Consider the following 11,240-nt stretch of genomic DNA (forward strand, 5'->3'; position numbering starts at 1 on the left):
GAAACAAACCAAGGGTCCCTGGGCATTGCCTGAGGCCAATTCTCTTGTTCCCACCTGTCCTCCCTCAAGGGTGTGTCTTCTAAGGTCCCACCTGTGCCCACAGGCACCTGCTCTGTTCATACCTTCCTATGAACCTGGTTGGAGGATGCACTGGCTTTGGGAACAGGTCTGACACCTGCCCCCTCCCTGGACCAGAGCTTGACCATCACCTCTGAGTCAAGAAGGTGAGGTAGCTCCCTGCTAGACTCTCTGGATTTGAATTCCAACTCTACCACTTACTGACTCTGAGTCCTGGGGGAATTTATCCACTCTGTGAGCCACAATCTTTTCATCTGTTAAATGGGGGAATTCTTCATACCTACCTCATAGTGTAGTTGTGGGGATTCTCTTAATAATACTGATAAAGCTCACAGCACAGTGCCAGCACATAGAAAGTGCTTGAGAAATGCTAGCTCTTATTATTTGTACAGCCATGTGTGTGTGTGGGTAGCGGGGGGCGGTGGGTGTTAGTGTGACAAAGTCCCTGCCATTTCAAACATCCTGAAACTGGATTGTTTAAAGTGCCTCTTTTGTAGGGAGTCTGCATGTCCACATGGTCCAAAGTCTCACACCCAACAGGGAGGTAAGGGAATTGAAGGAATGTGTGATGACAGCTCGTGTCCAGTCCTAAAACTGTGCCAGTAAAGAGGTCCTCATCCAGATGCACTCAGGACCATGCCATTCCCCAAATCAGGACTTCCAGGGTAACCTGCTGCCTCCTGTTCTCCAGTTGGCATCTAATTAGACCTGGGATGGCTCAGAAGGGCTTGAGGCTGCAGGAGGTCCCCTTGTCAGGAGACATGAGGCCTGGGAGGGAGTGAGTCCAGAGAGGACCCTTAGCCACAAAGGACAGGACAATGAAGGGTGGTGGCCTTTCCCACTGACCCTTTGTTTCCCTGTGTCCAAGATCCAGAGGAGTAAAGGCTGTAAGAATGAGGATGAGCAGGTTGTTTTTCTTTGTTTTTGTTTGTAAATAAAATGCATGTTGGAAATGATTTGTCAAGATAATCTCGAGCGGTTTCACCATCCCTAGGTCTTAAAAGCTACACATGGATCTTTTTGAAAGTCTGGCATGTGTCTGGACATAAGGGCAGCCCCTACAAAAATCACCACAGAGAAAAATGTGACGCTCTTGGGAATATTCAAGAGGTAAAGGCAAGAGTAGGTATTTCTCTGACTACTAGAGCATTTTCACATGTGACACATGGGAAAGTCACGACAAAGCATTCGGAAGGCAGTATACCTGTGGTCCAGGTTTCTGCATCCCCAGAGGCAATGATACAGGCATAAATTCCTGAGCAAAGGCCAAGAAATCCCAAGAACCACAATTCACTCATTCTGTGTGGTCCTTGCCTTCTAACCATCATAGGTGGGTTCCATCTGGGACGAATCCAGTGTGGATTTCTGATGGGTGTGGGTCGTAGCCAAGGCTCCTCCCTGCTCTGAAATAATGCTGGGAGGTCTTAAGCCCTGACAGCCCACAACTAATGGAAGATGCAAACTGATGTATTTAGATATGGCTATACATATGACAATTTTTGGTAACAAATGCAGCTTCATCATTTTCTCTGTTGAGATACAACTGACATATAACATTTTGTAAGTTTAAGATGTACAATATGTTGATTTGATACATTTATATATTGCAACATGATTACCACGATAGTCTTAGCTAACACCTCTATCACATGACATAATTATCATTTCTTTTTTGCAGCGACAACAATTAAGATCTAGTCTCTTAGCAGTTTTGAACTTTATAATGCAGCATCCTTGACTGTAATCTTTAGGCTGTGCACTGGAGCTCCAGGACTTATTCATCTACTAGTTGCAAGTTGTTACCCTTAAACACCATCTCCCCAATTCTCCCAGCCCCTGGTAACCACCATCCTATTCTCCTTTTTGATGAGTTCAGCTTTTGTAGATTCCATATATAAATGGTATCACGCAGGATTTGTCTTTCTCATTTGTATAACATCTGTGCCTTACATGAAGATTAACTTTCACGTCCTGACCAGACCTTACTTGGAAAGCAAGGAGAGGTCGGAAGTGGGGAGAAACCAGCCAGGGTTTGACAGTGCTTGACCTTGATCATGTTCTTTGAGATCAGTCAAAATGACATATATTACATGCAATGGGGATCTGCATCACAGAGTTCCATCAGTGAAGGGCCCTTGGATATGAGGGCCGAGAGCAACTGTGGAGAGAGAAATTAGTTCAACCCTCTGTGCTCCACACTTGAGGAAAAGAGGTCAGAGAAAAAAAGCACCTGTTCATGGAGTTAGGAGAGGCCCTGGAGAAGAACCACGGGTCCTGAATGTCCCCTGGTGTTCCCTGCTCAGCCTATGCCCTCTGAATTGCTGTTGGGCAGTGACTCCACCCATGTCTCTTGGGAGGGGTCCTCACATCTGTGTGCTGTGTTCCCCTCTAGCCACTGCTGGAGCCAAGGGACAGTATTACGTGAGAAAAAACATTTCTGTGGTTGAAGCTACCCAGTCTGTAATTTTTTGTTATGGCAGCCTTCCAGTGAACAGGATGGGCCTCCTTCGCCATCAGGGCAGGACTGGCATCAGCGTGGGTCCTTGGTCCCCTCAGTATGAGTCACACACACACACACACACACCCCACAAGTGTCACATCAAAGCACATCTACATCAGGGATCAGGCCAGGGCCACAGCTAGTGTCCTCACAGCTTTGGTGGGGATGGGGGGTGGAGGGAGAGAAATGGGTACTACAGAGGGCTTTATTTATTTATAAATTTGTTTATTTAATTTTTGGCTGCATTGGGTCTTCATTGCTGCGCTCGTGCTTTCTCTAGTTGCGGCGAGCGGGGCTACTCTTCATTTTGGTGTGCGGGCTTCTCATTGTGGTGGCTTCTCTTGTGGAGCACGGGCTCTAGGCACACGGGCTTCAGTAGTTGTGGCACGTGGGCTCAGTAGTTGTGGCTCACGGGCTCTAGAGCGCAGGCTCAGTAGTTCTGGCACATGGGCTTAGTTGCTCCACGGCATGTGGGATCTTCCTGGACCAGGGCTCAAACCCGTGTTCCCCTGCATTGGCAGGCAGATTCTTAACCACTGCATCACAAGGGAAGCCCCAGAGGACTTTAGTACATTCTGAAATGTTCATTCTTTTTAGGGCAAAGTTTAAAAGTCGTTACAGTTTGAATTTTAGTTAAAACTTCACTCTGCAGAATCCACTGCTGGTATTAAGGTTCAAGTCCAAAAGGACTCCCAGTCTTTTTTTTTTTCTTTAATCTTTTTCTTTTTTATTGAGATACAACACTTCCACTGTAGGTGTTCAAATCTTTGGGGTACCATTCAGGGACCTTTAACATACGTCTCCATCATGGGACACCTCCCCAAGCAATATGCAGAACTTTCCAGGCCCCAGCAGGCCCCCTGGTCAATAGCAACCCCCATCAAGAATCCCCAAGCTGGAGGTGGCTTCTGTCCCGACCCCCAACCCCACGTGCCACTGGACTTCCTGCAGGTGGATTCACACAGCACACGCGCTGGGATCTTTTTTCACTCGACACTGTGTCTGTGACGTGTCCTCGCCTGGAAAAACTGTTTGTTTACTGTGTACCGTCCCATTATGTGAATATAGCACAGTTGATTCAACTTGTCCTACACCTGATGACCATTTGGGTTAGTTCATGTTTGGGACTATTATACATAAAGATGATTATGGACATTCTCACAAGTGTCTGTTGGTGGCCCGAGCCCCCATCTCACCTGAGTTACACACACCCAGGAACCCCTGGTCATGGAAACACGTGTGTTTACCTGTAGGGGATACAGCAGAACAGTTTCCAAGGTGGTATCACTTTGCACTCAGCCACGGATGTCTGAGAGCCCCAGCTGTCCCACCATTGTCACACTGGTCAGTCTCTGGAATTTTAGCCATTCTAATAGATGCACAAGGTAATTTACTATGGGTTCAGTTTGTATGTTCCTCTTGGCTAATAACGTTGGGCACCTTTTCATATGCTTAGTGGGCTCTTGGATTTCTTCTATTACAGGATCTGCAGATTTTTCTGAAAGGGGCTGATAGTAAACATCTTTGGTTTACAGGACACACAGTCTCTGCCCCAACTCATCAGCCCCGCTGCTGTAGAGAAAAGCAGCCCTTGACCACATGGGAGTGAACGGGTGTGGCTTTCTTCCAATAAAACTATTTATAAACCAGGCTGGGGGGTGGGATTTGGCCTGAGGGGCCTTCATCTGCGGACCCTGCTCTACTGTAAATCACCGGCTCAGGACCTTTGCCCATTTTTTAATCGGTTCGCTTGTCTCTTTCTTAGTGATTTGAGCAGGTTCTCTGTAAGTGCTGGATCCCAGTCTTGTGTTGTTAATCATCTATCATGTTCTGGAAATTAGAAGAAATGATGGTATTGTGTTGGACCACTGCTGCAGCCTTGCCCTCGAGGTTTCTACCACAAGGCCCCTGGGGGGTCAGTTGTCTGTGGTCGCAGGAATCATCCCCTGACACATGGACGTGGGAGCGCCGGCCTCTGCCAGAGTCACCCCGAGGGGCACAGCTGGTGCACAGCAGCCCAAGCCCGGGTCCCTCTGCCCCTCTTGCTGGTCTCTCAGAACCAGGACGGGCTGTGTGAAAAATGGCCCCGACGTGTTCAACTGGACACATTTTCCAAAAGGAACACAAACTCAGTGTGGATAATGAAAGTATGTGTCACCAGGAATTTTTTTCTCATTTGAAGGTAATTTTCCAGTTCTTCAGACCATAGATGTTCAGAATGAGGGAGGGGGTGGGACGCCTTTTCCGTTGTGAGCCAAACCTTCTTAGGCTGGGCGATTGGGGGGAAATTGCCCACTTTCTGGGTTGCTTCACTAGTAAAATGACCATTGTTTTTGCCCTGCAAAACCTTTTTCACAGGTAAGCTCCCCAGGGGAGCTGCGGCCAGGTACCAGGTACGAGGGCACGTCAGGAGCAGAGTGTTGCTTTGCCTGTGGGATCTCAACTGAACAAACATTATCATCTCATTTCACAGCAAGAAAACTAAACTCAGAGAGGTTAAATGACTTGACCAAGATCAGAGATTCAATCACTGAGCAGCCCAAATACTTTACTTCAAAGCCCAGCCCTTCCCCACTGGACTGTACTCAGATCTCCCCTTACAAAGATCGGGCTGGAAGGGCTGTTTTGGGAAATGTGGTCATTTCCACCCAAGATAAATGAGACCTTAAGGTCTAAAGGGGGGGGGGTCAAAGGACTCATCTCTCAGGGTCCCCAGCAAGCTAGCTGCAACGCTGGGTTGAGAGACCAGATTTTCTAAGTCCAAAGCTTTCCTCACATATTTTTTTTCTTATTTAAATAATTTTGATTTTATGACATCGACCACAATGTAAGCTGCATAAAAACAGCAATTAATTTTGTCTTTTTCTCCACTGTATCTAGTGTCTATAACAGCATTCATGATTGAGACGCTCCATTTCTTGAACAAATGGACCTTAAAAAAATAAGTAGTAAGTGGTTTGTTTTCGTCCCGCAAGGAAGTTTTAATGCTGTTCCTCCCTCTGGCTCCCTCTCAGGTCTCCACTCAGACAGAGAGGGTGGCTGGATGCCCAAACATCAGCCAGCACCCAAGGCCAAGGGGAAACTCACATTACCAGGCCTCTTTTCCTGATATCTTACTAAAGTCGTAAGCATGCAATCATTCATGTCGTTGACAGATTCTCTCATTACAGCGATATATAGAAATACAGAGAATTCTGCTTCTTTCATCCAAAGTGGCTTCAGATGGCCAACTATTCTTCCTTTCATTTTACCCATTCCAAACATACAGCTCCTTAGGAATGTAGGAAAGCTGTTCACAGCCCCTAAGTGTGGGATTTATCAACTCGTGTATTGTTGATTCTTGTGCAATTAGCAACATCATTTCTGAAAAAAGGACTCAATTGATGTCATTTTCCGAGCAGTGATTCTGCTCCTTTATGCCTGCTCTCATTTCATACCAAAGTTGGTTTATGGGAAGTTTAGGTAAACAAAGCTCTTATGAGTAATTAGTATTTAATTAGGCTAAGTTTCCTCTCTGTGTGAGTCAAGGCTTCTTTTTCCAACCTCTGGGACAAATTAAGTATGTCAAGCCTCTGTTTACAGAACAAGGCCCAAGACTGAGTCCCCCAGGCATTTCCCAAGTTGTTGTTAGTAGCTAAACCTCTAGATTAAGCTACTAAATATTTTTCTTGACTCTTGCTGTTGGTGAAAGGGCAAGACTGGTCACCCAGTGATCTAGGTCCTTCTTCTCTATGTTTGTCTTGTAGGAGGTTCCACAGCCCACCAGCATCCCCACCAAGAAGCTTCATCCTGACACAGGGGGAAGGTCACAACACTCCCCTCTGGGCAAAAAGGTCAGGACACTGTCCTTCCCACCATCAGTCTATTTCAAGTGAAGAATCTGGAGTGAGAGCCTCTCTGCTGACAAGAGTTTGTGCCTAATTTGTTTTTCCCAAATTTATATTACAAAAATTTCAAGCATATAGAAAAGTTTTAAAAAGAGTATAATCATATTCATAGACCCACCACTTAGATTCAACCATTGTTAACATTTTTCTGAACCCTTTGAAAGTGAGTTGCACTTTAAATATTTCTGGGTATATCTCCTAAGAATAAGGAAATTCTCCAATAAAACCAAAGTAACATTATTACAAAGATTTACTTATTCCATTTAAGTTGTCAAAATTGTTGGAATAAAGTTGCCCATAATATTTCCTTACTAGCCTTTTAAAGTCTGTAGGATAAACATAAAGCCAGGAACAAATTAGATGCAGAAAGCAAACCCCAAGTCTACAATTGCTCCCAAAATCCAATGCCTCAATTTTGGGCTGATTCCTTGTGTATTCAGGTATTCCACAGCTGCAGGGTACATCAAGTTGATTGTGGAGCTTTAATCCGCTGCCCCTGAGGCTGCTAGGAGAGATTTCCCTTTCTCTTCTTTGTTAGCACAGCTCCCGGGGTTCAGCTTTGGATTTGGACCCGCCTCTGCGTGTATATCACCTGAGGGCGTCTGTTCTTCGCTCAGACAGGACGGGGTTAAAGGAGCCGCTGATTCGGGGGCTCTGGCTCACTCAGGCAGAGGGGAAGGAGGGGTGCGGAGTGCGGGGCGATCCTGCGACTGCAGAGGCCGGCGTGACGTTGCACCAGCCTGAGGCGCGCCATGCGTTCTCCCGGGGAAGTTGTCCCTGGATCACGGGACCCTGGCAGTGGCGGGCTGCACAGGCTCCCAGGAGGGGAGGTGTGGAGAGTGACCTGTGCTCGCACACAGGCTTCTTGGTGGCGGCAGCAGCAGCCTTAGCGTCTCATGCCCGTCTCTGGGGTTCACACTGGTAGCCGCGGCTCGCGCCTGGAGCTCTGGAGCTCCAGTTTAGGCGGCGCTCTGGATCCCCTCTCCTCGCGCACCCCAACACAATGGTCTCTTGCCTCTTCGGCAGGTCCAGACTTTTCCCCGGACTCCTTCCCGGCTTGCCGTGGTGCACTAACCCCTTCAGACTGTGTTCACACCGCCAACCCCAGTCCTCTCCCTGCGCTCCAACCGAAGCCCGAGCCTCAGCTTCCAGCCCCGCCCGCCGCGGCGGGTGAGCAGACAAGCCTCTCGGGCTGGTGAGTGCCTGTCGGCACCGATCCTCTGTGCGGAAATCTCTCTGCTTCGCCCTCCGCACCCCTGTGGCTGCGCTCTCCTCCGCGGCTCCGAAGCTTCCCCGCTCCGACACCCGGGTCTCCCCCCCCCCCACCCCGAGAAGGGGCTTCCTAGTGTGTGGAAACTTTTCCTCCTTCCCAGCTCCCTCCCCGAGGTGCAGGTCTCATCCCTATTCTTTTGCCTCTGTTTTTTCTTTTTCTTTTGTCCTACCCAGGTACTTGGGGAGTTTCTTGCCTTTTGGGAAGCCTGAGGTCTTCTGCCAGCGTTCAGTAGGTGTTCTGTAGCAGTTGTTCCACATGTAGACGTATTTCTGATGTATTTGTGGGAAGGAAGGTGATCTCCACGTCTTACTCCTCCGCCATTGCAGCTCTACTTACAATAGCCAGGACATGGAAGCAATCTAAGTGTCCGTTGACAGATGAATCAATAAAGAAGATGTGGCACATATATACAATGGAATATTACTCAGCCATAAAAAGAAACGAAATTGAGTTATTTGTAGTGAGGTGGATGGACCTAGAGTCTGTCATACAGAATGAAGTTAAGTCAGAAAGAGCAAAACAAATACCTTATGCTAGCACATATATATGGAATCTAAAGAAAAATGGTTCTGATGAACCTAAGGGCAGGACAGGAATAAAGACGCAGATGTAGAGAATGGACTTGAGGACACGGGGAGGGGGAAGGGTAAGCTGGGACGAAGTGAGAGAGTGTCATGGACTTATAAATACTACCAAGTGTAAAATAGATAGCTAGTGGGAAGCAGCCCCCTAGCACAGGGAGATCCGCTTGGTGCTTTGTGACCACCTAGAGGGGTGGGATAAGGAGGGTGAGAGGGAGACGCAAGAGGGAGGAAATATGGGGATATATGTATATTTATAGCTGATTCACTTTGTTATAAAGCAGAAACTAACACACCATTGTAAAGCAATTATAATCCAATAAAGATGTTAAAAATAAATAAAATCTGTGGGGTCTGTAGTAATGTATCTTATCCTTGATGTGATAATTTCTATTTTCTCTCTCTTTTTTTTTTTTCTGGATAAGCCTAATTAGAGGTTATTTAATTTCATAGATTTTTACCAAAGAATCAGCTGTGGAATTCATTTGTTTTTTTAAGTTTTGTATTTCAATGAGTTCTACTTTTATGTCTATTACTCCATCTTTCTATTTTAGTTTTTTTCTTTTCTACCATCTTAAGGTAGAAGTTTAGATTTTTTTTAGCTCTATCCACCGAATTTGGGTATGTGTTTTTAAATTTTTATTTAGTTCTAAATGTTCTTTGTTTTTTATTAAATAGAATTGATATACAATATTATGTTAGTGTACTACATAGTGATTTGACATTTGCCTGTTATAAAATGATCACCACAATAAGTCTAGTAGCAATCTGTTCCCATACAAAGTTATTACATTATTACTGACCATATTCCTTATGTTGTATATTACATCCCCATGGCTTATTTATTTTATAATTGGAGGTTTGTACCTCTCACTCCCCTTCAGCTATTTCACACACATTCCCCACCCCTCTGGCAACCATGCATTTGTTCTGTCTCTATGAATCTGTTTTTGTTTTATTTTGTTTGCTTGTTTAGTTCTAAATATTTTTAATCCCCTTTATGATTTCTTCTTTGACCCATGTGTTATTAAGAATATGTGGTTTAACTTTCAAATATTTGAGGATTTTCTATATATTTCACTATATCCTTGTCAAGACTTATTATTGTCTGCTCTTTCTCTTTTTAGTTTAGCCATTGTAGTGAGTGTGAAGTGGTTTCTCATTGTGGCTTTGATTTGCATTTCCTGAAAGACTAATGATGGTGAGCATGTTTTAAGTGCTCAGTGATCATTTGTAGTCTTTTTGCCAAAATGTCTATTCAAATCTTTTGTCCGTTTTTAATTGAGTTATTTGTCTTTCTACTGTTGATTTGCAGACATTCTTTACATATTCTGAATACAAGTTCTTTATCAGATATATGATTTGCAAATACTTTCTTCCATTCTGTGGGTTATCTTTTCTTGATATTGTCCTTTGAAGCACAAATATTTTTAATATTGATGAAGTCCAATTTATATTTATTTTGTCCCTTGTGTTTCTTTGGTGCTGTATCTAAAAAAACTATTGCTAATTCATAGTCACAAAGATTTCTTATATTTTTTTCCAAAGAGTTTTATAATTTTAGCTCACACATTTAGGTCTAGGATACATTTTGAGCTAATTTGGTGTATGGTGTAGGGAAATGGTCTACCTACATTCATTCGCATGTAGATATCCAGTAGTTCCAGCACCCTTTGTTGAAGCCATGCATCATTATTGTCAAGAAAAAAGAAAACTCTTCTAATACATAAACTTTCTAATTTTATGAAGTCGTAGGATATTACCTCTAGAATACTGCTTACAGATAACTTAGTCTAAGTGCCTTTAAACAGGTCAATTAATTTACTCAAGATCATTCATGCACCAATTCTAGTTCCAGCTCATGCACTCAAGATCTGCACCAACCCTAATCCTTAATGTGATGGTATTTGGAGATGGGGCCTTTGGGAGGTAATTAGATCGTGATGGTGAAACGCTCATAATGGAATTAGTGCTCTTAAAAGAAGAAACAAGAGAGAGCTTATTGCTTCCTCTCTCTGCTCTCTGCCATGTGAAAACACAACAAGACAACCATCTGTAAATCTGGAAGAGGGTCCTCACCAAGAACCCAGCTATGCTGGCACCCTGATCCTGGACTTTTAACTCCTAGAATGATGAGAAATAAATGTTTGTTGTTTAAGCCTGCGGTAGTTTGTTAGAGTAGCCCAAACTAAGATACCAACTATGTGAAAAATGGCTTTGCTTGTCTTGAAGCTTGTTTCCTTATCTGTAAAATGAGACAACCACATCTAACCAGGGTTTGAGGGAGGATGAATGAGATGACATATATCAAGTCCTGTGTACACTGATGCGCTCAGTCTATGGAGCATATTCTGGCATGACACAAGGGTTTGAGATGTTGCCATGACCTGGATGACACCTCCATTCACTCTTTAAGCTCAAGAGGTATCCTCCTTGAAGCATCCCCATTAGAAGCCCTCTAAAATATGCAGGATTCCAATCTTGGCTAAATAGAGCCTGAAGCTTCCTAAGACATACTCCCTAAGCCATTCTCTCATTGACAAATAACCCTGAAACATGCAGCTTTAACCCTTCCTCTGCTCTTCTCCCTGGAAGGCAGCCCCAGTCATTCTGGGTAAGATCTCTTCTGTCCCTCCATTCAGGCCATCATCTAGCTCTTCTGTCTGCTGCTTTGCTCTCTGCTACTCTCCTCTCTGTCCGTCTCCCCATCCCTACTCATTACAGTTTAGACTAGGACCCAATCATTATCCACTTAGACTATTGCAATAACCCCTCAGCTGATAGCCTCATCCTCAGATCCCCTAAATTTCTAACCTCTTGATACACTGCCACAAGAGTAACCAATGAAAAGCACATATACAGTATGATCCTGACAGCTTCCGCTCTCAGAAGACGCGATTCTCCATCTCTATCAGTGGGGA

The sequence above is a fragment of the Monodon monoceros genome, unplaced genomic scaffold, assembly GCF_005190385.1.
Source record: "Monodon monoceros isolate NGI ecotype Baffin Bay Population unplaced genomic scaffold, NGI_Narwhal_1 Super_Scaffold_11, whole genome shotgun sequence".
NCBI lineage: Eukaryota > Metazoa > Chordata > Mammalia > Artiodactyla > Monodontidae > Monodon > Monodon monoceros.